Raw genomic sequence first — 25,638 nt, 5'->3', positions numbered from 1 at the left:
ACCGATCCGCGGGCGGGCCTAAACCATGGGGGCACTCTTTCCCTTCCGCCTCCGCCACGGCCTCCACCATGGCAGAGGCGGAAGAGACTCTCCCCACTACGCATGCGCGGGAAACTGTCGGCGGCCGCTGACGCTCCCGCGCATGCGCCGCATTTCCGCGCCAGCTGGCGGGGCAGCAAACGCCATTTCCGCGCCAGCTGGCGGGGCGGAAATCCCTCCGGCGCCGGCCTAGCCCCTCAATGTTGGGGCTCGGCCCCCAAAGATGCGGAACTTTCCGCACCTTTGGGCCGGCGCGATGCCCGTCTGATTGGCGCCGTTTTTGGCGCCAGTTGGCGGACATCGCGCCGTTGGGGGAGAGTTTTGCCCAAGATTCTTCCTCCATCCTAACCCACTCTACCCCTTCTCCTTCCCACCACCGCCACACCTTGTCTACATTTGCCGCCCAATAATAATGAAGCAAGTTCGGCAACGCCAACCCCCCCTGCTGCCTCTGCCTCTGTAGCAGGGTCCTCCCCACCCTCGGCACCTTCCCCGCCCATACAAAGTCAGAGATGATTGTGTCCACTTTCCGAAAAAAGGCCTTTGGTAAAAAGATCAGGAGAGCTGGAAAGATAAACAATAACCTCGGCAGAATATTCATTTTCACCACTTGGACCCTCCCTGCCAGTGTTAAGTGCAGTTTATCCCACCTCTTAAGATCCTCCCTGGCCTCCTCCACCAGCTTCGTTAAGTTCCACTTATGGAGCCCCGTTCATTCCCTCGCTTCCTCAATCCCCAAATACCTAAACCTATCCCTCGCTACCGTAAATGGCAGCCCCCCTAAATTAGCCTGCTGTGCCAGCTCATTCACCGGGAATACCTCGCTTTTTCCTACATTCAGCTTGTATCCCGAGAACCCTCCAAACCTCCCCAACAGGCTCCCTGCCTCGTACCCCTGTGTAAGTCAAAGCTTTGTGAGCTCATATCATTCATCCTCACCCTCGCTCTTGGCGCCACATACAGCAACCGCACCCATGCCACAAATCTTGGCCCAAACGCAAACCTTCCCAAAACCTCGAACAAGTACCGCCACTCCACCCGACCAAATGCTTTCTCCGCGTCCATGGACACCACCACCCCCGGTACCAGAGCCCCCGACGGATCCATCACCACATTCAACAGCTGTCTTCATAGAATTTACAGTGCAGAAGGAGGCCATTCGGCCCATCCTCATCATAAATCTTATGAGGAAAGGCTGATGGACTTGAGGTTGTTTTCGTTGGAGAGAAGAAGGTTAAGAGGAGACTTAATAGAGGCATACAAAATGATCAGGGGGTTGGATAGGGTGGACAGTGAGAGCCTTCTCCCGCGGATGGATATGGCTGGCACGAGGGGACATAACTTTAAACTGAGGGGTAATAGATATAGGACAGAGGTCAGAGGTAGGTTCTTTACGCAAAGAGTAGTGAGGCCGTGGAATGCCCTACCTGCTACAGTAGTGAACTCGCCAACATTGAGGGCATTTAAAAGTTTATTGGATAAACATATGGATGATAATGGCATAGTGTAGGTTAGATGGCTTTTGTTTCGGTGCAACATCGTGGGCCGAAGGGCCTGTACTGCGCTGTATTGTTCTATGTTCTATGTTCTATGAGTCTGCACCGGCTCTTGGAAAGAGCACCCTACCCAAGGTCAACACCTCCACCCTATCCCCATAACCCAGTAACCCCACACAACACTAAGGGTAATTTATCATGGCCAATCCACCTAACCTGCACATCTTTGGACTGTGGGAGGAAACCGGAGCACCCGGAGGAAACCCACGCACACACGGGGAGGATGTGCATACTCCGCACAGACAGTGACCCAAGCCAGAATCGAACCTGGGACCCTGGAGCTGTGAAGCAATTATGCTGTCCACAATGCTACCGTGCTGCCCGTACTGTCTTATATTACTCGCGACTGCCTGCCCTTCACGAAGCCTGTTTGATCTTCTGCCACCACCCCCGGGACACAATCCTCCATGTTCCCCGCCAACAACTTAGCCAATACTTTCACATCCGTGTTCAATAGCGATATGGGCCTATACGACACACATTCCACCGGATCCTTCCCTTTTTTGGGGATTAGTGTGATTACTGCCTGCTTCATCATCTCTAGAAACTCCCCCTTCTCCAGTGCTTCATTAAACGCCCCCAACAGATGTGGTGCCAGGTCTGCAGCAAATTCCTTATAAAATTCTACCGGGTACCCATCCGGCCCAGGGGCCATCCCCGACTTCATACCCCTGATACTATCCAGCACCTCCCTCAGCCCAGGGGCTCCTCCAACGCCTGCCTCTTTACTTCCTCCACCTGGGGAAACTCCAGCTCGTCCAGAAACCGCCCTATGTCCCCCTCCTCTCCTCCTGGGTCTGCCTCATAATGTCCCTGGTAATACTCTCTAAATGCCCCATTTATCTACCCTGGCTCTAACACTACATCCCCAGCCCCAGTCCGGATCTTCAATATTTCCCTGGACGCGGCCTACCTCTGTAGCTGGTGTGCCAGCATGCAGCTCGCCTTCTCCCCATACTCGTATTGCACCCCTCTTGCCCTATGCAGTTGCCCTACCGCCCTCCCCGTTGTCAGCCTGTCAAATTGCCCCTGCAACCTTTTCATCCTCGCCAATCCCTCCGCGGTGGGCACCCTCGAATATTCCCTGTCCACCTCCACTATCTCGCTCACTGGACGGTCATGTTCCGCCCTCCTTTCCTTATCCGCATGAACCGTAAATGAGATAATTTCTCCCCAGACCACTGCCTTCAGTGCTTCCCAGACACCTCCCCATTCTGATTCAACTCCACATAATCCCGAATCGCCAACCGCACCTTATCACAAAAACCTCCATCCGCCAAAAATCCCGAGTCAAATCTCCACCCCGGCCTCTGCTCTCGTCCCGTACTGAACCAAATATCCAGCCAGTGGGGTGCATGGTCCGAGATAACTAACCCCGCATACTCTGCCCCCTCCGCCCCAACCAAAATCTCCCAACTCACTGCAAAGTAATCAATCCTCGAATACACCTTACAGACGTGTGAAAAGAAGGAATACTCCCTTCCCCTGGGTTCTGAAAGTGCCATGGATCCACCATACCCATCCTCTCCATAAACCCCCCCAGCTCCCTCGTCATTTGTACCCTACCCATCTCCCTGGGGCTCGATCTATCCACCCTCGGCTCCAGGACACAGTTAAAATCTCCTCCCATGATCAACTGGTAAGTGGCCAAATCTGGGATTGCTGCCAGCAACCCCCTCATAAAACCCACATCATCCCAATTTGGGGCATACACATTTACCAACACTACCGGTGCCCCTTCCAATACCCCACTCAAATCACATATCTCCCACCCGGATCCCTCACCTCCTTCACACTCACGAATCTCATTTATTTGCTCATTAAAATCGACACCCCCCCTCAATTTCGAATCAAGTGAAAAACCTGCCCAACACACCCCTCCCTTAACCTAACCTGGTCCTTCACACGGAGGTGTGTCTCCTGCAAAAAGACCACCCCACTTTCAAGCTCCTGAGGTGCGCGAACACCCGCGACCTTTTAACCGGCCCATTCAGTCCACGTTACCACCCTTACCGGAGGTTTGCGCCTCCAATACCCTCTACCGTCCGTCATCTTCCCCACTGAACTCCTGCCCCTTTGCTACCACTCTGTACCGAGCCCATCCCAGATGGCCTCTTTCTTCGCCCTTGACCATCTCATCTCTCGCCCTCTGCCGCATCGCAAACCGCCCCCCCTCCCCGTTTTTCCCCTTTCCCTTTCCCCCCCCCCAATTCCCCTTTCCCCCCTCGTGGCCTTCTCCTTGTGGCCTTCTCCCCCACCACCTCACATCCGTTCACCAGCATAACCTGCTAGCGCGGCTGCCCCTGTCCAAAGGCACATCCTAACAAACTCCCCCCTCCCTCTCCTCCCCCCCCCACACATCCTAACGAACTCCCCCCTCCCTCTCCTCCCCACCCCCCCCCAGCTCAAAGAAGAAGGCCTCCTGCTGGCCTTACCCTCCCCTACCCAAACAAGAACTTCTCCTGAACTCCAGGTAGCCTTCCCCAAAAGCAAACAAACAGATGTTAAACACAAACAGTCCCATAAAACAGGAGGGGGATGGGAACATCCATCCCCACATAAACCTTTTCACCCCTACAACTCCTTACAATCTCAACATTGAACAGAAACCGCCCCCCCCACAAAAAAAGGCGAAAATCCCCCAATCCCTACACCCACTTCAAACATGCTCCCGACCATTACATAGTGCCAGCACCCCGGTTCCCAAGCATTGTCCACTCATTTCTCCCCCAGTTTATGCTCCTTAATGAAGTCTTCGGCCGCTTCTGGGGTCTCGAAATAATACTCCCGGCCTCCAAACGTCACCCATAATTTCGTCGGGTAGAGCCCCCCAAACCTGATCTGCCAACAGCACCGCCTTGGCCTTGTTGAAACCTGCCCGCCGTTTTGCCAACTCGGTTCCGATGTCCTGATACATCCGGACGTTATTTGCCTCCCAGTCGCAGCTACGCTTCTCCCTGGCCCACTGTAGAATTTTCTGTTTCTCCAAAAATTTATGGAGCCTCACGATCACCACCCTCGGCGGCTCCCCAGCTCTAGGCTTCTGCCTCAGAGTCCTATGCGCTCGGTCCACTTCAGGTGCCTTATCCAGCACCCCTTCTGCGACCAGTCCCACCAGCATCCTCGAGACGTATCTCGTGGCACTCACACCTTCCACTCCTTCAGGCAGGCCCACTATTCGCAGGTTCTGTCTTCTCGAGGTATTTTCCTGCTTTGCCCTCAGCGTTTTACAAAGGTCTCCTAGGAGCCCCACCTCCGCCTCCAGAGCCACCACACGATCGCTGTGGTCCGAGATCACTCCTCCAATCTCCCGAATCTGTGACCCTTGCACCTCCAAACACCTCTCCCTCCGCTCCAAAGTACTCTTCAGGGATGCCACAGCTTCTGCAATGACCTTTGCATGATCCTCACGCATTTCTTTCCTCTGTTTATGGAATTCCTCCTTGATAAAAGTCATCAGTTCCTGTATCTGGGGCTTTCCAACTTGCCTCGCCCCCGCCTGCATGCTGGAAGAGGCTGTTGCTCCAGCACCAGACTCTTTCAACTTTCCAGCCAAACCTCTCACTGTTTTCTGCCGGTTCTGGCGATCAGGAGACATACCATTCCAGGGGTAAACTACTCCTCTAACATTCACCTACGCCTTTTCATCAAAATTCCACCTGGATCTGTGTGAAAAGAGGCCTTTTCTATGACTTTAAGCAGGAACAGCCCTGTATGTGACCACTCACTCCATGGTCACAAGTTGACATGTCCAAAGATGAGCGGGTTAGGTGGATTGACCATGCTAAATTACCCTGTGGCGTCCAAACGTTACATGGGATTGCTGGGTTACGGGGATAGGGTGGAGGTATGGGCTCAGGTAGGGTTCTCTTTCAGGGGCCGGTCTAGACTGAATGGGTTGAATGGTCTTCTTCTGCACTGTTATTACTATGATTCTTAACATGGCTTTTAGCCCTCTCAAATCAACCATCTAATTTTTTTTTTAATGGGTTTACGAACCTACATTGTTACATTTCGTGATTTGTGCACCTTTTGCTTGTTGGCTGATCTTGGGCAGGTTGAGGAATTGTCTTTCAGCAAGTGGTCTCGGTGCGCTGGGCTGAGGTGAAAGCGGGCAAAGAACTAAGTCCATTAACTAGAACTCCAACTCTAGATTGTGACCAACTGGCTTCTGCTAGAAGGTGCAAATCCGTGGGCAGGATCAGGCTCCACCGTGAAGCCCTTCATGGTCACATGGCCATTATCCAGGTCCGCAGAAGAAGAGGCTCATTGCATAACTGTAATCCAGCATGAATCAGAGCCTTTTAAAAAGGAAGATACTTGTTTTTTTAAAAAAAAGGATTAGCTGACATGAAACCAGAGACTAAGCCGTATAACACAGTCAACCAATGCTGCCTGCTTTGGGACAATTATCCCCCGCCTGCCCTCGACCCCATCTCCCTGTGATATATAGCGGGTTCCACGTCTATGTACTAATCCGGGGAAGGATGATTTCTGTGAGGTTTTCACGGCCTAAGCACTCGTCACACCTCATCGATCAGATCTAGGTAATAAAGCCAAGAGCTCCCGGTCCACCACTCTTCACAGCTGATGAAAGTTGCTGACACCCACTATATCCTGCAATCTGCTCTCAGCAGAGACATTTCAAGTCAAAGTAGAAATTTGTCCTTAATGAATTAGCAGGGATGATTGCAGCCAACGACTGACAACAACAGTTTGCATTTATATAGCAGCTTTGATACAATAACAAGTCCCAAAGTGCATCACGAGAGCATTAACAGAAAAAGTCTGACAACGAGACACATTAGGAGACATTCTTACAAAGAAAATTGGTGAGCAAAAGCTTGGTCATAGAATCATAGAATTTACAGTGCACAAGGAGGCCATTCGGCCCATCGAGTCTGCACCTGCCTCCGGAAAGAGAAACCCACTTAAGCCCACGCCTCCAGGGACCGCACGGTGGCACAGTGAGTAGCACTGCTGCCTCACGGTGCCGAGGTCCCAGGTTCGATCCCGGCTCTGGGTCACTGTCCGTGTGGAGTTTGCACGTTCTCCCTGTGTTTGCGTGGGTTTCGCCCCTACAACCCAAAGATGTGCAGGGTAGGTGGATTGGCCACACTAAATTGACCCTTAATTGGAAAAAATGAATTGGGTACTCTAAATCTTTTTTTTTTTAAAGCCCACCTAACCTTTTGGACGTTACGGGGCAATTTTATCATGGCCATTCCCCCTAACCTGCACATGTTTGGACAGTGGGAGGAAATGGGAGCACCCGGAGGAAACCCACCCAGACACTGAGAGAACGTGCAGACTCCGCACAGACAGACACCCAAGGCCGCAATTGAACCCGGGATCCTGGAGCTGTGAGTCAGCAGTGCTAACCACTGTGCCACCGTGCAGAAATTTTAAGAGGTCTCTTAAATCAGATGACGAGAGCTGTGAGGCGGACAGGTTTAGCGAGGAAACTGCAGACCTTAGTGCTCAGGCAGCTGAAGGTATGTCTGCCATTGGTGCAGCCAAGAAAATGGTTAGGTTTAAGCAGCCAGAATTGGAAGAGTGTCAGGATCTTGGAGGGTTGTAGGGTTGGAGGAGATTACAGAGGTAGGCAAGGGTGAGGCCATGCAGGGATAACAAAGCAGAGATGAGGATTTTAAAATTGAGGTGCCGTCGGTCTGGGAGCCAATTAGGCCAGTGGGTGCACACCTTCTATCCAATATAAGCCTAAACTCATCCAAAACTCTGCTTCCGTATCCCAACATGTACAAAGTCCCATTTACCTCTCGCCCCTGCACCCACTGACCAAATTGGCTCCCAGTCCCACAACCACATCAATTTTAAAATCCTCATTTTAACTTTTAAATCCCTCTGCCTACCTCTGTAATCTCCTCCAGCCCAACAACCCACCAGGTCAGCATGGAACAAAGAACTAAGGAAAGTACAGCACAGGAACAGGCCCTTCGGCCCTCCAAGCCTGTGCTGACCATGCTGCCCGTCTAAACTAAAATCTTCTGCACTTCCGGGGTCCGTATCCCTCTATTCCCATCCTATTCATGTATTTGTCAAGATGCCCCTTAAACGTCACTATCGTCCTTGTTTCCACCACCTCCTCCGACAGCGAGTTCCAGACACCCACTACCCTCTGTGTAAAAAACTTGCCTCGTACATCTCCTCTAAACCTTGCCTCTCGCACCTTAAACCTATGCCCCTTAGTAATTGACCCCTCTACCCTGGGAAAACGTCTCTGACTATCCACTCTGTCTATGCCCCTCATAATTTTGTAGACCTCTATCAGGTCGCCCCTCAACCTCTGTCGTTCCAGTGAGAACAAACCGAGTTGATTCAACCTCTCCTCATAGCTAATGCCCTCCATACCAGGCAACATCCTGGTAAATCTCTTCTGCAACTGGAATAGTCCTGCCTGGAGGCATCAGGTAAAGTATTAAAGAAACAGAAGCAATTTTTTTTTAAAATTTAGAGTATCCAATTCAGTTTTCCCAATTAAGGGGCAATTTAGCGTGGCCAATCCACCTACCCTGAACATCTTTGGGTTGTGGGGGCGAAACCCACGCAGACACGGGGAGAATGTGCAAACTCCACACGGACAGTGACCCAGGGCCGGGATCGAACCTGGGACCTCGGCGCCGCGAGGCAGCCTCTAACCACTGCGCCACCGTGCTGCCCCAGTAGCAATTTATAAACACCACGAAACATGAGGTTGAAGGAGAGAAAAAAGAACAGGAGTCAGGTTCGGGACTGCTCTTTAATAAGGGGATCAAGGGAACATGAATTTAGAATTTAAGCGAAGCCAGTTGGAAGAAATCGAGGGAAGATTTCTTGATACAAAGGACCATTCTGAGGCAAAATTAAATGGGAGACTTGGGCTGGGAGGGTATTAGTGAGAGAAAGGCACCTGATCAAAAATTCTCCACTGCACTGACTAACAAAAATGGGAGAGCAAACCCGATGAGGTAAGCATTTCCACCTTCAGTGCTTCTTTCTTGCCTCTGCAAGTAAATCCCTTCCTGGCATTCAGAGGGGGGGAGGGAGGGGAGTTAAGTTCAAGTTCATCGAGATCACTGAACGGAATGGCGGTGAGGCGTAGCAGCAATATTTCACGGCCTATTGCTCCCTGAAGACTATTTCTGACTCTTGAAGGCAAAAAGGCCAAAGCTACATGATCCCGGCAATTTGTTACCGGCGAACCCGAGCTCTATGTTATGAGTATTCAAGCTGATCACCAATTAAGTCATCCAAGCCCTGTTAAACACAAGTGGGAGAAATGATTACCGTGGACCGTCAGAGAGAGCTGTAAGGCCTTCACCTGCGATTATTTCCTCAATCCCCCCCCCCCCCACAGGAGGATGTGTAAGATGGGGTGGGATCGCAAGAGGGTGAATCACTTGTGCAAAGAACTGGGCAAGTGAGCTTGTTTCATTTTATATTGTTGCCCCCTTCCTGCATCAACTTAGAATCAAATGTGTTTATGGAACAGGAGAAGGCCATTTGGCCCACAGTGTCTCTGCTATCTCACACCCAATCAAACTGCATCACTCGCTTTCCATGTAAAATAGAATTATGCAGTAGAGAAGACCATTTGTCCCAGTGCATTTGTTTTAATTCTTACATTTATTAAATTTTCTGCTAAAGGCGGGGATAGTCTTTACCTCAAACACTCTTTCCAAAATCCTCTTGTTGAAAAGAAATTTCTCCTAATTTCCCTCACTCTCACAATGACCATTTTAAGTTGATGACTTGTTTAACTCCCCAACATTCCCTCAAGAAACATCTCAAAAATACTTCAGCTACAGAGAGTTACTCTGAAGAGCAGGGGCCACAGAGGCCATTCTGTGCTGTGAAACAGGTATGCAGCTCATTAATCTGTCCCATTGATGGGAGAAACGTTTGCTGAGATCTCCATGGTCAAATAACATTTTCTTCAAATAGATTTTTAATCAGGACATGAACCAAAGCACAAATCAGAGCTTGAGATCGATATCTCACCTCAACGGTTTCTCATCCGTTAAGGCAGTTCTCCTCAGTATTACAATCAGATATCAACCCGAATTAGATGTCTATGTTCTCAGAGAGGGATCTGACCCCCACAACAACTTGCATTAATATTGGGTATTTAACAGAGTAAAATGACACTACATAGGAGAGTTATTAACCAGAATTTGACACCAAGCCATGCAAGGTAATATTAGGACATGTGACCAACAGTTTGGTCAGAGATAGATTTTAAAGAGTGTCTTAAAGGATGGGAGAGCGTTAAGGATGGGCAGCACGGTAGCACAGTGGGTAGCACAGTTGCTTCACAGCTCCAGGGTCCCAGGTTCGATTCCCGGCTTGGGTCACTGTCTGTGCGGAGTCTGCACGCTCTCCCCGTGTCTGCGTGGGTCTCCTCCGGGTGCTCCGGTTTCCTCCCACAGTCCAGAGATGTGCAGGTTAGGTGGATTGGCATGATAGATTGCCCCTAGTGTCCAAAAAAATGGTTGGTTGGGGTTACTGGGTTGCTGGGATAGGGTGGAGGCGTGGGCTTGAATAGGGTGCTCTCTCCAAGGGCTGGTTCAGACTCGATGGGCCGAATGGCCACCTTCTGCACTGTAAATTCTATGAAGGATGGAATTCCAGAGTTTAGGGCTCAAGCAGCAGAAGGCATTGCCACTAATGGATGTGTTAGAAGTTAGAATTAGAGGTGCACAGGGGATCTCAATGGGGGCGGGGGGGTGGGGGTAATGGCACCAGTGTTTCCGACTCAGCACTGAGGCTCTTACTAACTGAGTCAGCAGTTTCCGAATAGAACAGATATAATTTATTGAATTTTCACTAATCCATAGCAAAGCATAACTTACTTTTTCTGAGAACTGAACATTTGAACGATATTGAAATTGCTTTGTTTGCGTTTGCTGGAAAATTAATTTTTCTAATGGATAAGTTGGAGCGAGGGAGCAATGCACCTCCCGGCGCTCTCTGTGATCGAGATGTCCACTGCAGAGGTCAATACCAGGAATGGGCGCTTCATCCAATTCTGTACCATCACCAATGTTAATCAGGGAAGTGGAGTCCCTACTTGCCACCCTCACGGCTGATTAAATATTCCCCCCCCCCACCCATTGCAGTGGGAAGGGGCATTAAATTCCACCCATGGACTCTAATGGTGGGGTGGAGCTGGGGAGAGGGGGAACTGAAGATGGGGGAGAAACTCGCTCCCCTCAAATAAAAATGTGCTTCATCGTTCTTTCAAAAGCATTGTTGGTGGAAAGTGCCAGGTGGGACGTGAGAGTTAAAGGATTAGAAATCGATTTCCAGCATCCATGACCTGTCATCCAATACCCGGAGTGTGTTTCCCGATTTGAGCTGTCCGCTCCCACTGCTGACGCTGCTTCCTGAATGCAGCAGGTCACACGATGCCTCCGTGCATTCCGAGACTAACGCGGCTGCCTGCCACCCGTTCCTGTGGAAGGGGACTCAGCCCCAGATCAGGTTGCTCGTCTCACTTCAGGGTCACCCAGAGTACCATGGAGCAGGTCAAAGCGCATGCGAGAAAGTGTGGCAAGCTCCGCTAATCACACGTGTGTCGTCAAAATAACAAGGTGATTCGGCGAGATGTATTCAAGTGCATTATGTTCAGTCTTCCATCCTTTCCTTTGTAAAGAATGAAGAGTTGATGTTAAAACTTATAAGAAGTTGGAATCACTTTGGCAAAGTTGGAAGAAAAGAAATCGTTTGCATTTCTGAAGCAATTCCTCATGGCCTCAGGATGATTAGTTACAAAGGACTATCGAAGCGTGGTCACAGTTCTAATGTAGGAAGATTACCAAGAGCTGAACAACATTTTCTTTGCAATCAAATCTTTTGGAGCGTCATGGTAGCACAGTGGTTAGCGCTGCTGCCTCACAGCACCAGGGACTCGGGTTCGATTCCGACCTCAGGTGACTGTCTGTACGGAGTCTGCACGTTCTGTGCGGAGTCTGCACGTTCTCCCCGTGTCTGCGTGGGTTTCCTCCAGGTGCTCCGGTTTCCTCCCATAGCCCAAAGGTATGAAGGATAGGTGGATTGGCCATTCTAAGTTGCCCAATAGTCTCCCTAAAGGTGTGGAGGTTAGATAGGATCATGGGGTTACAGGGATAGGGCAGGGGCGTGGGACTGGGTAGCGGGCTCTTTCAGAGGGTCGGTGCAGACTCAATGGGTCAAATGGCTTCCTTCTGGACTGTTGGAATTCTAAGTGGTTACCCACACTGTGGTATTAGGTTCTCTACCTTAGCCCAACCAACATAGGCTCGAGATTGGGGACTTTTAAGTGTGCAGAGTGTGGACAAACACAACCTTCTGACTCAGTGGCGGGTATAACTAACTGGGTCACTGACACACTGTGCAGTGGTATTTATGAAGTTTGGGGGCTGCCGTACTGCCCATCCTCTTCAACATTAAATGGTGCAAGATGCAGAGGTGCCGGAAGCGAGGAGGTAGGAAAATGTAAACTGCAAAGAACCAGAATTGTTGAGTTGGATGATCTCAGGGACAGTGTGAGCTCCCTGACCATAGCGTCATTGCACTGGGGAGAGGTAGGAGGGGGATTCACCCAGGTTTCTGCTGCTGAATACTATCTGGTATTGATTGATGAAACATGCTCAAATGGAAGACTTCTGACTCAGTGGTGAACTTTGAAGCTTGCCCCAGTCAAATAGCAAGCTCAAAATCACTATTATGGCTCACGCCATAATGGATGTTTAATTTTCAAAAACAGTGAAAGTACCTCATTGGCTTTGGGACATGTGGCTGGTGCAGCCATGATGGACTGAATGGCCTCTTTCAGTACCGTAACCTTTTTGTGGTTCTATAAATGTCGGCCGTTCTTTCTTTTTATCAATTCCAAGAGCTGCAATCCCTTTAAATGCTTCACTTATAAACCTTCATCAAATAGCCTCTGAAAATCCAAGTAGATATTAAGCACTAGATGGGTTTCATCTGAAAATTCAGTTTTGGCCTCAGAAAATTCCAGTAGGTTTCTGAGGCATGACCCACCGATATAAAACCATGCTGACTACTTCTTACGGCCTCTATGCTCTTTAGGTGAACCCAGTTTGGTTTCCATAAAATGCTCTCGAGCGTTTATCCATGATTAACATCAAACTAACTAGTCTATAATTCCACAATTAATGTCTCGATCCTTTTCCAATATTGTGTTTACATTAGCTGCAATCCACTCCCCAGGTTCAGCGCTTGTGAAAAATATGGGGCCCGTTTTATTGTGTTTTGTAGCTTTTAGGCCTGAGCCCCAGATCACATTCCAACCTGCGATTCTCTCCTGGGTATCCATTATTTTACACATAAACCACCTGAATACATTGATTAAATGTTAGTTTGCAACTCACTCCCAGGTATTCATTATTCTATACGTGTGCCACCTGAACCCCTCAATTAGGTTCTAGCCTCTAACTCACTCCAGGATATCCAATATTCCATCCGTAAACCATTGATTATCACATTGCTGCTTCACATCCTCAGGATGTCAAAAAGAGGCCCAAGGTCAATGAAGGGCTTCCGAAGGGCAGTCAAAGAACAAACAAAGAACAAAGAAAAGTAGAGCACAGGAACAGGCCCTTCATCCGTCCAAGCCTGTGCTGACCATGCTGCCCGTCTAAACTAAAATCTTCTACACTTCCGGGGTCCGTATTCCTCTATTCCCATCCTATTCATGCATTTGTCATGATGCCCCTTAAACGTCACCATTGTTCCTGCTTCCACCACCTCCTCCGGTAGCGAGTTCCAGGCACCCACTACCCTCTGTGTAAAAAACTTGCCTCTTACATCTCCTCTAAACCTTGCCCCTCACACCTTAAACCTATGCCCCCTAGTAATTGACTCCTCTACCCTGGGGAAAAGCCTCTGACTATCCACTCTGTCTATGCCTCTCATAATTTTGTAGACCTCTATCAGGTCACCCCTCAACCTCCGTCGTTCCAGTGAGAACAAACCAAGTTTATTCAACCTCTCCTCATAGCTAATGCCCTCTATACCAGGCAAGATCCTGGTAAATCTCTTCTGCACCCTCTCTAAAGCATCCACGTCCTTCTGGTAGAGTGGCGACCAGAATTTTTTTCTTTTCTTTATAAATTTAGAGTATCCAATTATTGTTTTCCAATTAAGGGGCAATTTAGCGTGTTCAATCCACCTAGCATGCACATCTTTTGGGTTGTGGGGGCGTAACCCATGCAAACACGGGGAGAATGTGCAAACTCCACACAGACAGTGACCCAGTGCCGGGATCGAACCTGGGACCTCGGCGCCGTGAGGCAGCAGGGCTAACCCACTGCACCACCGTGCTGCCCTGGCGACCAGAATTGAACACTATACTCCAAGTGTAGTCTAACCAAGGTTCTATACAGCTGCAACATGACTTGCCAATTCTTATACTCAATGCCCCGGCCAATGAAGGCAAGCATGCCGTATGCCTTCTTGACTACCTTCTCCACCTGTGTTGCCCTTTTCAGTGGCCTGTGGATCTGTACTCCTAGATATCTCTGACTGTCACTGTTGTAATAGAGGGTGCGGCAGCCAATTTGCACGCAGCAAGATCCTAGTCAGCAAGGTGATAATGATCAGTCAATCTGTTTTTTGGGAATGGTGGTTGGAAGATAGACAGGGGACATGGAGGGGTTAAACCATCCAGTGCTCTTCTTTAAATAGTGCGAACATGACCACTCACCAAAATTATCTGGCCAATTTAGTGCTGTTATTAACGGAGCTAATCATAAATCTGAGTAGACTTCAAGGGCACTTCACCGCTACACAATCTTGTACAGGTGTCAAGATGGCAATTGGCACTGTGCGGTGCTCTTGCATAACCTATTTTGTAACAGTTTTTTCTGCTCAGAGAGCTCTGACTTGCATACTTCATGGAAGAAAGATAATGGACAGAATTTCCAAAAAAACAGGCTCAAGAGGAGACCCGATGCAGGTCAATTTACAATAATAATCTTTATTGTCACAAGTAGGCTTACATTAACACTGCAATGAAGTTACTGTGAAAAGCCCCGAGTCGCCACATGCCGGCACCTGTTCGGGTACACTGAGGGAGAATTCAGAATGTTCAATTCACCTAACAGCACGTCTTTCGGGACGTGTGGGAGGAAACCGGAAGAAACCCACGCAGACACGGGGAGAACGTGCAGACTCCGCACAGACAGTGACCCAAGCCGGGAATCGAACCTGGGACCCTGGTGCTGTGAGGCAACAGTGCTAACCACTGTGCTACCGTGCCGCCCCACTGAGACACTGAGGGGAATGGATAATACGGGTTACCTGATTTGCACTGAGTACAGACTATGCGTTGGTACGTGTCCAAGAGAAGATCTGGGATTTTAATTGAATGGGAGAATAAATAATGTCCTATTTATATCATGGAGGAGGGTCTGCTGCTTTGTGTGAAACTGTATCAGTGCAGCAACGTTTGAGGACCCATAAGGAAGTCAATTCTCTACATGAAGATCGCACTGGAAAATAGCAGCAGTTTCCTTGTAAAATTTTTCAGTGTTCTTTTCGAATTAGCATTAAGTGCCAACTTGTTGTCCCCTCTGGTCATTCCTGCATTTTGGCATTCCGACTTTGGCAGATTACAATAAACTAAAAAGAACAGCAGATTCTGATCACATCAGCATGCACAGGGCTTCCAAGTGTCAGGAGAGCAAGAACCATCAGTTTGTAGATATAATCCCAGTAGTTTTAGCCTCACCTTGGACTGCTTTAGAATCTTAAGCTAAGAACCCCATTCCTTTATTGGATGAAACTTTTCAAGAGCCAAAAACTTCAAGCAAAGTCTTTCTCGTCTAGAAATAATAATAATGATAATAATAATAATAATCGCTTATTGTCACAAGTAGGCTTCAATGAAGTTACTGTGAAAAGCCCCTAGTCGCCACATTCCGGCGCCTGTTCGGGGAGGCTGGTACGGGAATTGAACCAACGCTGCTGGCCTTGGTCTGCATTACAAGCCAACTGTTTAGCCACTGTGCTAATCCAGCCCCTGAAGGGAGACGAGCCTTCTCGTCTGCAACCTCAAATTTCTGTCACCAGGAACTCTAGAGGCAATGGCATGTGACCACCAGATCTTCATCGTGGGCATATTGGTGGTCCTGCTTCTAGCTATAATTGATAAGGTTACCATGGAACATGGCCATAAATGTAACACCAACGCAGCAGAAATCTCAATTCCTCCAGCACCCTCGCTCATTGCACCAAAGCCCCGACCCCAACTGTAGCGCTGTACGGAGATTAAAATAGGAAACAAAGACACACTCCACACCCGACCTACAACAGTTGAGTCTCCCCTGGGGAAAGGGGAGGTTATAAGCGCATTTCCAGACATGTTAATAATAAAAATCACAGAATGATACAGACGAGAAAGAGGCCATTCAGCCCACAATGCCTCTGCTGACTCTTTGGAAGAGCAATTTAAATTTGTCCAACTCCCCTTCACTCTTTCTCCATAATCCTGCAATCCTTTATCTTTATTCAATTCCCTTTTGCAAGTTATTATTGAATCTGCTTCCACCATCCTTTTAGGCATTGCATTACAACAATTCGCTTTGTAAAACCTTGACTACTTTTGCCTTAAATCATCCTGTTATTGGTCCTTCACCACTGTAAATAGTTTGTCCTTATTTACTCTCTCAAGAACCTTCAGGATTTTGTCCATAATAGACAATGGTGGCACAGGATGTAAAATAAGTGAAGGGAGACAAGCTTGTAGTGGCAGCTGAGGGATTTGCAAATAATAATAATAATCTTTATTAATGCCACAAGTAGGCTTAAATTAACACCGCAATGAAGTTACTGTGAAAATCCCCTAGTCGCCACACTCCGGCGCCTGTTCGGGTACACTGAGGGAGAATTCAGAATGTCCAAATGACCTAACAGCACGTCTTTCGGGACTGTAGGAGGAAACCGGAGCACCCGGAGGAAACCCACGCAGACACGGGGAGAACGTGCAGACTCCGCACAGACAGTGACCCAAGCCGGGAATAGAACCCGGGTCCCTGGCGCTGTGAGGCAACAGTGCTAACCACTGTGCTACCGTGCCGCCCATAAGATATAGTAAGTGCTTTGACCCTGTTTTCAGTGAATACTGAAATTAGAGAACCTTCAGGAGTGCTGCAGAGTTGTCAGTGGGGTTGGGGGTGGGGGGCGTTATTGTTCAAAGAGCAATGGGGCTGAAGGGATTCTGATCATCATATTATCGGAAGGTCACCAATGGGCTTGAAAGCGTGCAGAGGAGACTTACCAGAATGGTTCCAGGGCCGGGATTTGAGCTGCAAGGTTAGGTTGGAGAAGCTGGACTTGTTCTCCTCGGAGCAAAGGAGATTGAGAGGAGATTTACAAGATTATGACAGGTTTCGATAAGGTAGACAAGAGACAACTGTTCGTATTAGTTGATCATACAGGACACAGGTTGAGGGTTTTGGGCAGAAATTGCAGGAGGGATGTGATTTATTTTGCCTAGCAAGTGGAAATGTATCAATGTATTATCAATTACATTCGTTAGGAAAACAAAGGTAGTTTTAAGGGATTTATATTTGTATTGGTAAACATTAGAAATAAGGTACCATTTTAAGTGGGTTTAATTTAATGTTAAAAAACTTGACTTGAAGAGAGAGGTGTAAATCCTGAAAGCAAAACTTTGATGGAAGCAGCGGAGGGAAAACGTAACTTAAAAGAAAAAGTGTGACTTTTGAAAGCGGAATTTGAACTCACTCGTGTGGAAGCCGGAGATCAGCGAAGCAAGGTGGCTCAAGGTATAAGGATCATCTGTGGGGATTTTAAGGAGAAATACACAGACATTCACTTGGGTTCAGAGAGGAGTGTCTCTTACCACAATCATCTTCTGTGCTTAAAAGGGACTTTGTGTGTTAATGAGACCATTGTAGATTTAAATGTACTTACAATCCGTGTTATTCTTTAAAACCTGTGTGTGATTGTTAAGCTATAGGGGGAGTCCAGGAATATTACATCATAATCTAATTTTTCATGTTTAATAATAGTTTGTTTTCTTGTTAAAACTAACTGGCAGTCCTGTTCCTCTGTTTTATGAACCAAAAAGTAAAAAATTACGGTCTTTTGAGCCAGTGTTCCATTTTGGGATCTTCCTGTCCGGTTATAACATCAATTAGGATCATAACCCATTGTTATGGTCGAATGGCAATTACATCGTGAAACAGGTGATGGGTATTTATACCCCATAAATGGTGATAGCCGGGACACTGGGGGTTAGAGCAGTGTTGATCTGTGAACTAAGTCAATGAACTCTCTCTAGCAAAGGAAGAAGTTGTGTTTTGGGGTGGAATTCTCCCATTTTGAGCCATGGGGGGTGAGAAGGTGGAGTGATTGCCGCAACCATGGCCAGTGGGAAAACATGCTAAATCTTCTGGTCCCGACCTCATTGATTATACACCCGGTGTTTTATGCCGTATTCAGTGGCGGGGTTGGCCTGATGCCACATGGTCTGCCGTCGTGTCAAATATTGAAAAGGCGCCCAACATGACTGACCCACTATTGAAGAAAGCAGGTGAACCTCCTGAATGAAGATAGATCTTCAGGAATATTCTGAGGCTGGAACATGGACCTCTCCAGGATACCTAATTTGGAAAGTCCACCTGCAGATGCACCCCCCCCCACCAACCAGGGCCCAGGCAGCCTCCATCCTGAACTCAAGAGGCAGCTCCAGGCATTGTTCAGATGAGTCCTGACATCTGCATTCCACGTTGTCCCGAACCTGGGAGGTCAGGCCCCCACCTGCATCCCATTAACAGGATGCAAATGAGTTTCACGCTAGCCTCCAGCGTGTTTTCCGACCCGCCATGGACTCCACAAATTCCCGCCAGCGTGAAACCGAGTTCTGGGCCTCCCACTATATCCCACCATAGGGCGCCGCGGTAGCACAGTGGTTAGCACTGTTGCTTCACAGCGCCAGGGTCCCAGGTTTGATTCCTGGCTTGGGTCACTATCTGTGCAAAGTCTGCACGTTCTCCCCGTGTCTGCGTGGGTTGCCTCCGAGTGCTCCGGTTTCCTCCCACAAGTCCCGAACGACGTGCTGTTAGGTAATTTGGCCATTCTGAATTCTCGCTCTGTGTACCCGAACAGGCGTCGGAGTGTGGCGACTAGGGGATTTTCACAGTAACTTCATTGCAGTGTTAATGTAAGCCTACTTGTGATAATAAAGATTATTATTATCCCGCATTCCCGCCAGCGAACTCGCCGATGGGAGCCTGGGAGAATTCCGCCCTTATTTTAACTTCACCAATCGCTGTAGGTCCGATTAAGGTGATGGCCTGGAACTTGCTGCCTGTGGGTGGAAGTGAAGACGGTCAATGATTTCAGAATGCAATTAGGTGGGCACTTGAAGGAATGGCACCGGAGAACGGGACAGGCCAGACTGCCCTACAGAGACCTGGACTGGACTTGATGGGCCAAATGGCCTCCTTCTGTGCTGTAAATAAATAAATGACTCTCCTTAACCTTCAAATTATTGGTACGGCACCACTTCTGGGCACCGCACCTTTGGAGAGGGGGCAGAGGAGAGAGTGTTGCCAGGGAGGTTACATGTTGGGACTGGAGACAATGGGATTGTTCGCCTTAGAGCAGAGAAATATATAGGGATATTTAATGGAGGCGGTCAAAATCATGAATTCTGATAGAAGAAAATAAGGAACAGTTTCCACTGGCTGGTGGCCCAGTAACCAGAGGACACGGGTTTAAGGCAACGTGCAAAAGAGCTGAAATGAATTGAGAAAATTTAATTTTGCACAGCAAGTTGTTTTGATCTGGATTGCACTATCTGAAAGGCCAGCAGAAGCAAATCCAATCCTAGCTTTAAAACGTGAATTGGTTAAATGCTTGAAGGGAGAAGATTTATAAGTCTATGGAGGAAGGTAAGGGGAGCGGAACTAAAATGGATCGCTCCTGTAGAGCGCTAGCATAGGCCAGATGGAACAAATGGCCTCCTTCAGTGCTGCAGCATACTATGAACTTAGGGTAGGAAAGTCATCTGAGGGAAGGGGAAGTGGATATTTTGGCTATCATTTTCGAAACTTTTGTACAGTTATGTCATTCTTGTCTTTAAAAAAAAGATGTTTCGGAATGAAACAAAAATTCTACTCAATAAATATTGTCCTTAAGACAGTTTGTAATCTATAAATTAATAGGTTTTCCAGTCATTTCTGCCCCCCGCTGGTTCTGGAGCCAGGAAATTATATGTAAGGTGGTCTTACTACTTTGGTTAATGTAGTCACAACAGGGCGAGAGCTTGGGGCAACTGGGAGGGGGGGCGGTCAGTTCTAAAAGGACAGGTTTTGTTTGACTAAGTTTACAGAATTCTTAAGAAACAAGAAGAGGATAGACAAAGCAGACACAGTGGATGTGGCTGGCTACATTTTCAAAATAACATTGATTTGGTACCACATGAAAAGATTTATAGTGGAGATAATGACACACGGAATTACAGGGAATGCGACCACAAGTTGGTTGGAAAGGAGGGACGTCAGGAAGCTCCTCAGAAGAAGAGGTTGTGACGAGCGGTACTGAGCAGAGAATCGAGTGGGGGTAATTAATATTAACCGCACACAAAAAGAACTTGCGTGCAGAAATTGAGAGGGAGCAATAGTAACATTTGAAGATGATGTCAAACTGTGTGTGTGGCCTGGCAACTGTGGTAAAGACTGAGGAAAATTGCAGGAGATTGTAACCAGGGTAGGCAGATAGGTGCAGCATTCTCTTGGTAAGAACATGGGATGGGATTGCAGCCTTTCTAAGAGTAGCAGGCGAAAAGAGAGAACTTGATGTGCACAGAGACAAGCTATTTAAAAAGAATCATTTCAATTATTTAAAAAATATATCCCAAAGATTAATGGCAGACTTTTCAAAAAAATGTTTTTATTCTCCATTTTCACATTTTCCTTCAAAATTTACACCCCACCCACAGGCAGTAAACGGTAACAAATACAAAATCAATCCCCTAAACAAGACCAACGATCCCATCCTCCCACCACCCCAAACAACGGCCCACCTGTCAATATATGCATCCAATAAAACAAACCCTCCCACGGTGGCAACAAAAAACAAAGGAGAAAAAGAAAAAGGAGTCCGGGACCGCCCATGGTCACCATTGACCGATAGAGTCCACCCCCCCCCCCCCTCCCCCCCCACCACACACACCCAACGCCATCCAACCTCTGAAAGAGTACCGTATATGATACTCAAGAGTTGTAAACAGCCCCCCCCCCCCCTCTCCAACTCCTCCCGTCCACTGCCTGTTGTAAAACTCCTCCCCCCAACCTCGGTTCCTACCCCCCAACTTTCCACCCTGGCTAGACCACTCAGACCCTGTTCTGCCAGGCTCCGATGGCCGCAGCCCCTCCCCCACCTCATTCCCATTCACTGGCTGGCTTAAACCGGCCAGCGTGGAGGCCCCCGCCCGGGTCCCTTTCCCCCTTGCCCGGCCTTCGGAAAGCCCAGAAATCCCCTTTTAGCACACAAACCCCGCATATCCAATTACACCCCAAAGAGCCCTCATTTCGAGTGAAAGTCCCATCGCTTCCCTTGTCCAAATATATACATTGGCTCCTTTAGCCCATACACCCGCGCACAGTGAAACAAAAAAGAAGAAAATACAGTCATGAGGTTACATCGGCACATGGCCATTTCTCAATTTCTCAGTTCTGCCACAATCCTTCTGCCTTCGCAAACTCCTCCGCTGCTTCCGCCGTTCCAAAATAAAAGTCCTTGAGCTTGTACGCCACCCTCAGCTTCGCTGAATATACAATGCCGCACTGCACCTTGCTAATGTACAGTGCCCTCTTCACCCGGTTGAAGGCAGCCCGCCTCCTCGCCAGCTCCACCGTAAAGTACTGGTATACACGTATACCAGCTCCAGCCCACTGCACCACCCGCTTCTGCTTGGCCCAGCTCAGGACCTTCTCCTTCACCCTGTACCTACGGAAGCACAGAGTCACTACTCTTGGCGGCTCACTCGCCTTTGGTACAGGCCTCCACGACCAATGAGCCTGATCCAGTTCATATCGGGAGGGATCCTCCCCCTCCCCCAATAGTTTTGCCAGCATCGCGGCAAAATACTCAGTCGGCCTCGGTCCTTCAACTCCCTCGGGCAGCCCCACAATCCTCAAATTCTGTCACTGGATCTGTTTTCCAGGTCTTCCATTTTTCCTCGCAGATCCTTGTTAATCTCCATCACCTTCAACATCTCCTTCCCCATTGAGTTGACCACCGTGCTGCAATAATGTCTCCTCCACTTCCTTCAGCGCCTCCCCTTGCTCTCACACCTCCGCCACTGCGCTCGCCACCGCCGTCCTCACCGGGGAAACCGCCTCCTCCACCAGCACACTCAAAACCTCCCTCATCTCCTTCCTCATTGTCTCCATGTATTTTGTAAACTGTCTTTCGAATTCCGCAGCCATCACCTTAGTTATTTCTTCAGCCGTAAGCAATGCGGCCTCCCCAGGTGCTCCAGCCTCCATTTTCCTTGGTGACCCCGCGGTGACCTTTCCACTCCCTGACGGACCTTCAGCTTTTTCTTTACGGCCGTTTTTTTGCTCACCCTCGACATTTTCCTTGACTGTGCTTTCACTCTGCCTCCTCCGTGCCTTCTCCCTGCTTTTGCCGCCTCCGTGGACCCTGGGACCGAGCTTAAAGCCCCGAAAATGCCGTTCCCGGACGGGAGCCCTCCATTGTGCGGCTGCCTCCCGCCCGCCGTCACCGGAAGTCCTCGATTAATGGCAGACTTGACTAGTTTATAATTTTTGGATTTTGCCATGAAAGGCAATGAACACAAAAACCAGGAGAAGCAGGTGAACTTGCACAAGATCTTAATGAGGCTGCAGCCGAAATAAGAACATAAGGGGGGGGGGGGGGCGATTCACCGTGCCCCGCGCCGGGCCGGAGAATCGTCGCAACCGCGCCACGACGCCGGCGCGCGATTCTCCGAGTTGTGGAGAATCGGCGTCATTTGCGACCGGCCGCCCCGATACGCCAGAGTCCCGCCGGCGCCGTTACCCCCTGGTCGCTGCCGTCGGGAACTTTACGGGAACACTCGGGGGGGTGGCCTGTGGTGGGGGGGGGGGGGGGGGGGGGAGAGAAGGGGCTCCTTCATCGGGGGGTGGGCCTCCGATGGAGTCTTGCCCGTGATGGGGGCCACCGATCGGTGGGCGGCCTCTCCCCACCCCCGGGCCTACTTTCCGGCGCGGCCGGCCCCTGAACACCGACCCCATGTTGGGTCGTGGCCGGCCCGCGTGAGAAGTTCCCCGCGCATGCGCAGGATGGCGCGGCCCAACTGCGCATGCGCAGGATTGAGCTGGCCCAGCTGTGCATGCGCGGGTTGGCGTGGTGCCCATTTGGCGCCGCGTAAGGAGGCTGGGGTGGCGTGAACCGCTCCAGCGCGGTGCTGGCCCCCTGTTCGCGCCGTTGTGAAACACTTGGCCTCCATATTGGAGAATTGCCCCCAAGGTGTAGGAGCAGAAGTAGGCCATTCGGCCCATCGGGTCTGCTCCGCCATTTAATGAGATTGCGACTGATCTGATAATCCTCAACTCCACTTCCCCGCCTTACCCCCATAACTCTTGATTCCTTTACTGATTAAAAGTCTGTCCGTCTCAGCCTTGAACATAGTTTAAAAAAAAAAAATTTGAGTACTCAATTATTTTTTTTCCAATTAAGGGGCAATTTAGCGTGGCCAATCCACCTAACCTGCACATCTTTTTTGGGTTGTGGGGCGGGGGGGGGGGAGAACCCACGCAGACACGGGGAGAATGTGCAAACTCCACACGGACAGTGACCCAGGGCCGGGATTCAAACCCGCATCTCAGCGCCGCAGTCCCAGTGCTAACCACTGCGCCACCGTGCTGCCCCAGCCTTGAACTTAGTTAACGACCCAGCTTCTACAGCTCTCTGTGGTAAGCAGTTCCACAGATTCACTACCCTCTAAGAGAAGAAATTCCTCTTCATCTCCCTTACTCTGAGATTATCCCTCTGGTCCTAGACTCTCCCACATGAGGAAACATGCTCTCAGCACCTACTCTGTCATGCCCTGAGAATCGTACATGTGTCAAGAAGGTCGCCTCTCATTCTTCTAAACTCCAGTGAGTACAGGGCCAATCAACTCAACCTCTCCACATCTGGGACCAACCCAGTGAACCTTCTCTGCACTGCCTCCAATGCCAATATATATTTCCTTAGAGAAGGGGACCAAAAATGTTGACAGCATTCCAGGTGTGATCTAACTAGTGCCTTGAATAGTTTGAGCAGGGCTTCCCTATCTATATACTCCATTCCATTTGAAATAAAGGCCAACAGCGGCACGGTAGCACTGTGGTTAGCACTGTTGCTTCACTATCTGAAAGCCCAACGGAAGCAAATCCAATCTTAGCTTTAAAAAGGGAACTGGTTAAGGCTCCAGGGCCCCAGGTTCGATTCCCGGCTTGGGTCACTGTCTGTGCGGAGTCTGCACGTTCTCCCCGTGTCTGCGTGGGTTTCCTCCCACAAGTCCCAAAAGAAGTGCTTGCTTGGTGAATTGGATATTCTAAATTCTCCCTCTGTGTACCCGAACAGGTGCTGGAATGTGGCGACTAGGGGCTTTTCACAGTAACAGTCTTAATGTAAGCCTACTTGTGATAATAAAGATTATAATATCATGCATCGTTCAGAGCATTCTGTTATGTGAAGAATATAAGACTAATAATTATGGGGAGAGATTGCGACATTGGGGCTCTTTCAGAAGCGGGACCTGAGGTGGGGCAGGCAGGAAGATTGGAAGGGGATTCACCTTTTGGATCAGGAGCGGAAAGATAGAGACATGCATTTCTATAGCGCCTTTCATATCCTCAGGGTATCCCAAAGCACTTTACACACAATGAAGAACGGTTGAAGTGTAATCACTGTTGCAATGCACGAAAAGTAGCAGACATTTTGTGCATTGCGAGATCCCACAAACAGCAATTAAATAATGACCAGGCAATCTGTTGTTCTTAGCAAAGTTGGTAGAGGGACAAATATTAGACAGACACCAGCTGGAATTCCCCTGATCACCTTTGAAATAACACCATGGAATCTTTCACTATAGCATAGTGGTTAGCGCAATTGCTTCACAGCTCCAGGGTCCCAGGTTCGATTCCCGGCTTGGGTCACTGTCTGTGCGGAGTCTGCACGTTCTCCCCGTGTCTGCGTGGGTTTCCTCCGGGTGCTCTGGTTTCCTGCCACAGTCCAAAGATGTGCAGGTTAGGTGGATTGGCCATGATAAATTGCCCTTAGTGTCCAAAATTGCCCTTAGTGTTGGGTGGGGTTACTGGGTTATGGGGATAGGGTGGAGGTGTGCGGTTGGGTAGGGTGCTCTTTCAAAGAGCCAGTGCAGACTTGATGGGCCGAATGGCCTCCTTCTGCACTGTAAATTCTAAGATACTCTATGATATCCAACCTAGAGGGCAGACAAGGCCTCGGTTTAAAATCTCACCAGAAAGATGGCACCTCCGACAGTGCAGCACTCCTTTAGTCCTGCACAGGGAGTGTCAGCCTGGATCTTGAGCTCATGTCTCTGGAGTGGGGACTCAACCCGTGATCTGGTGACTCAGTCGTGGGGGCTATCCGCTGAGCTCCCGTTTACATCACCGTCCTATCAGAAACCCCCGAGGTGATTCCTCGGAGTTTCAGCGCGTCCTCCTTCTTCAAAGTTCTCCTTCAGCAGGTCGGCTTCTTACTTTCAGAGGCCAGGTGGAAGGTTAGCCTCAGAAACAGCGCAAGGGTTTATCAGGAGGGTACGGACTGGCTGCTTCATGGCAGCTACAGCACAGCAGAGCTAAAGCAGAGCTGGGCTAAACCAACATAAACACGGAAGCATTTCTGCAGTGGAGACCTGTACGTGACATCATGAATTATGTGGGGAATAATTGATTTTTAACGGTAATTAATCAATCACGAGTTTTGTTTGCCTATACAGAGGAATGTCATGTGAATTCCTGACTGCAGATCCGTCCTTCTTAAGTGA

At 49.1% G+C, this 25,638-nt stretch overlaps 1 protein-coding gene and 1 long non-coding RNA gene across 3 annotated transcripts in view; both read right to left on the bottom strand.

The window, feature by feature from the left end:
- Window positions 1-25,638, bottom strand: part of nhej1 (nonhomologous end-joining factor 1) — a 366,800-nt gene that overhangs the window by 27,554 nt on the left and 313,608 nt on the right. The window lies entirely within an intron of this gene.
- On the bottom strand, window positions 10,759-25,460 carry LOC140386731 (uncharacterized). The gene is made up of 3 exons (XR_011933661.1): window positions 25,108-25,460; window positions 17,349-17,402; window positions 10,759-11,240 (listed from the first exon to the last, which is right to left on the bottom strand). It is a non-coding gene; the product is annotated as an uncharacterized lncRNA (long non-coding RNA).

The sequence above is a fragment of the Scyliorhinus torazame genome, chromosome 2 (assembly GCF_047496885.1).
Source record: "Scyliorhinus torazame isolate Kashiwa2021f chromosome 2, sScyTor2.1, whole genome shotgun sequence".
Lineage (NCBI taxonomy): Eukaryota > Metazoa > Chordata > Chondrichthyes > Carcharhiniformes > Scyliorhinidae > Scyliorhinus > Scyliorhinus torazame.
This window is presented reverse-complemented; position numbering and strand designations above follow the sequence as displayed.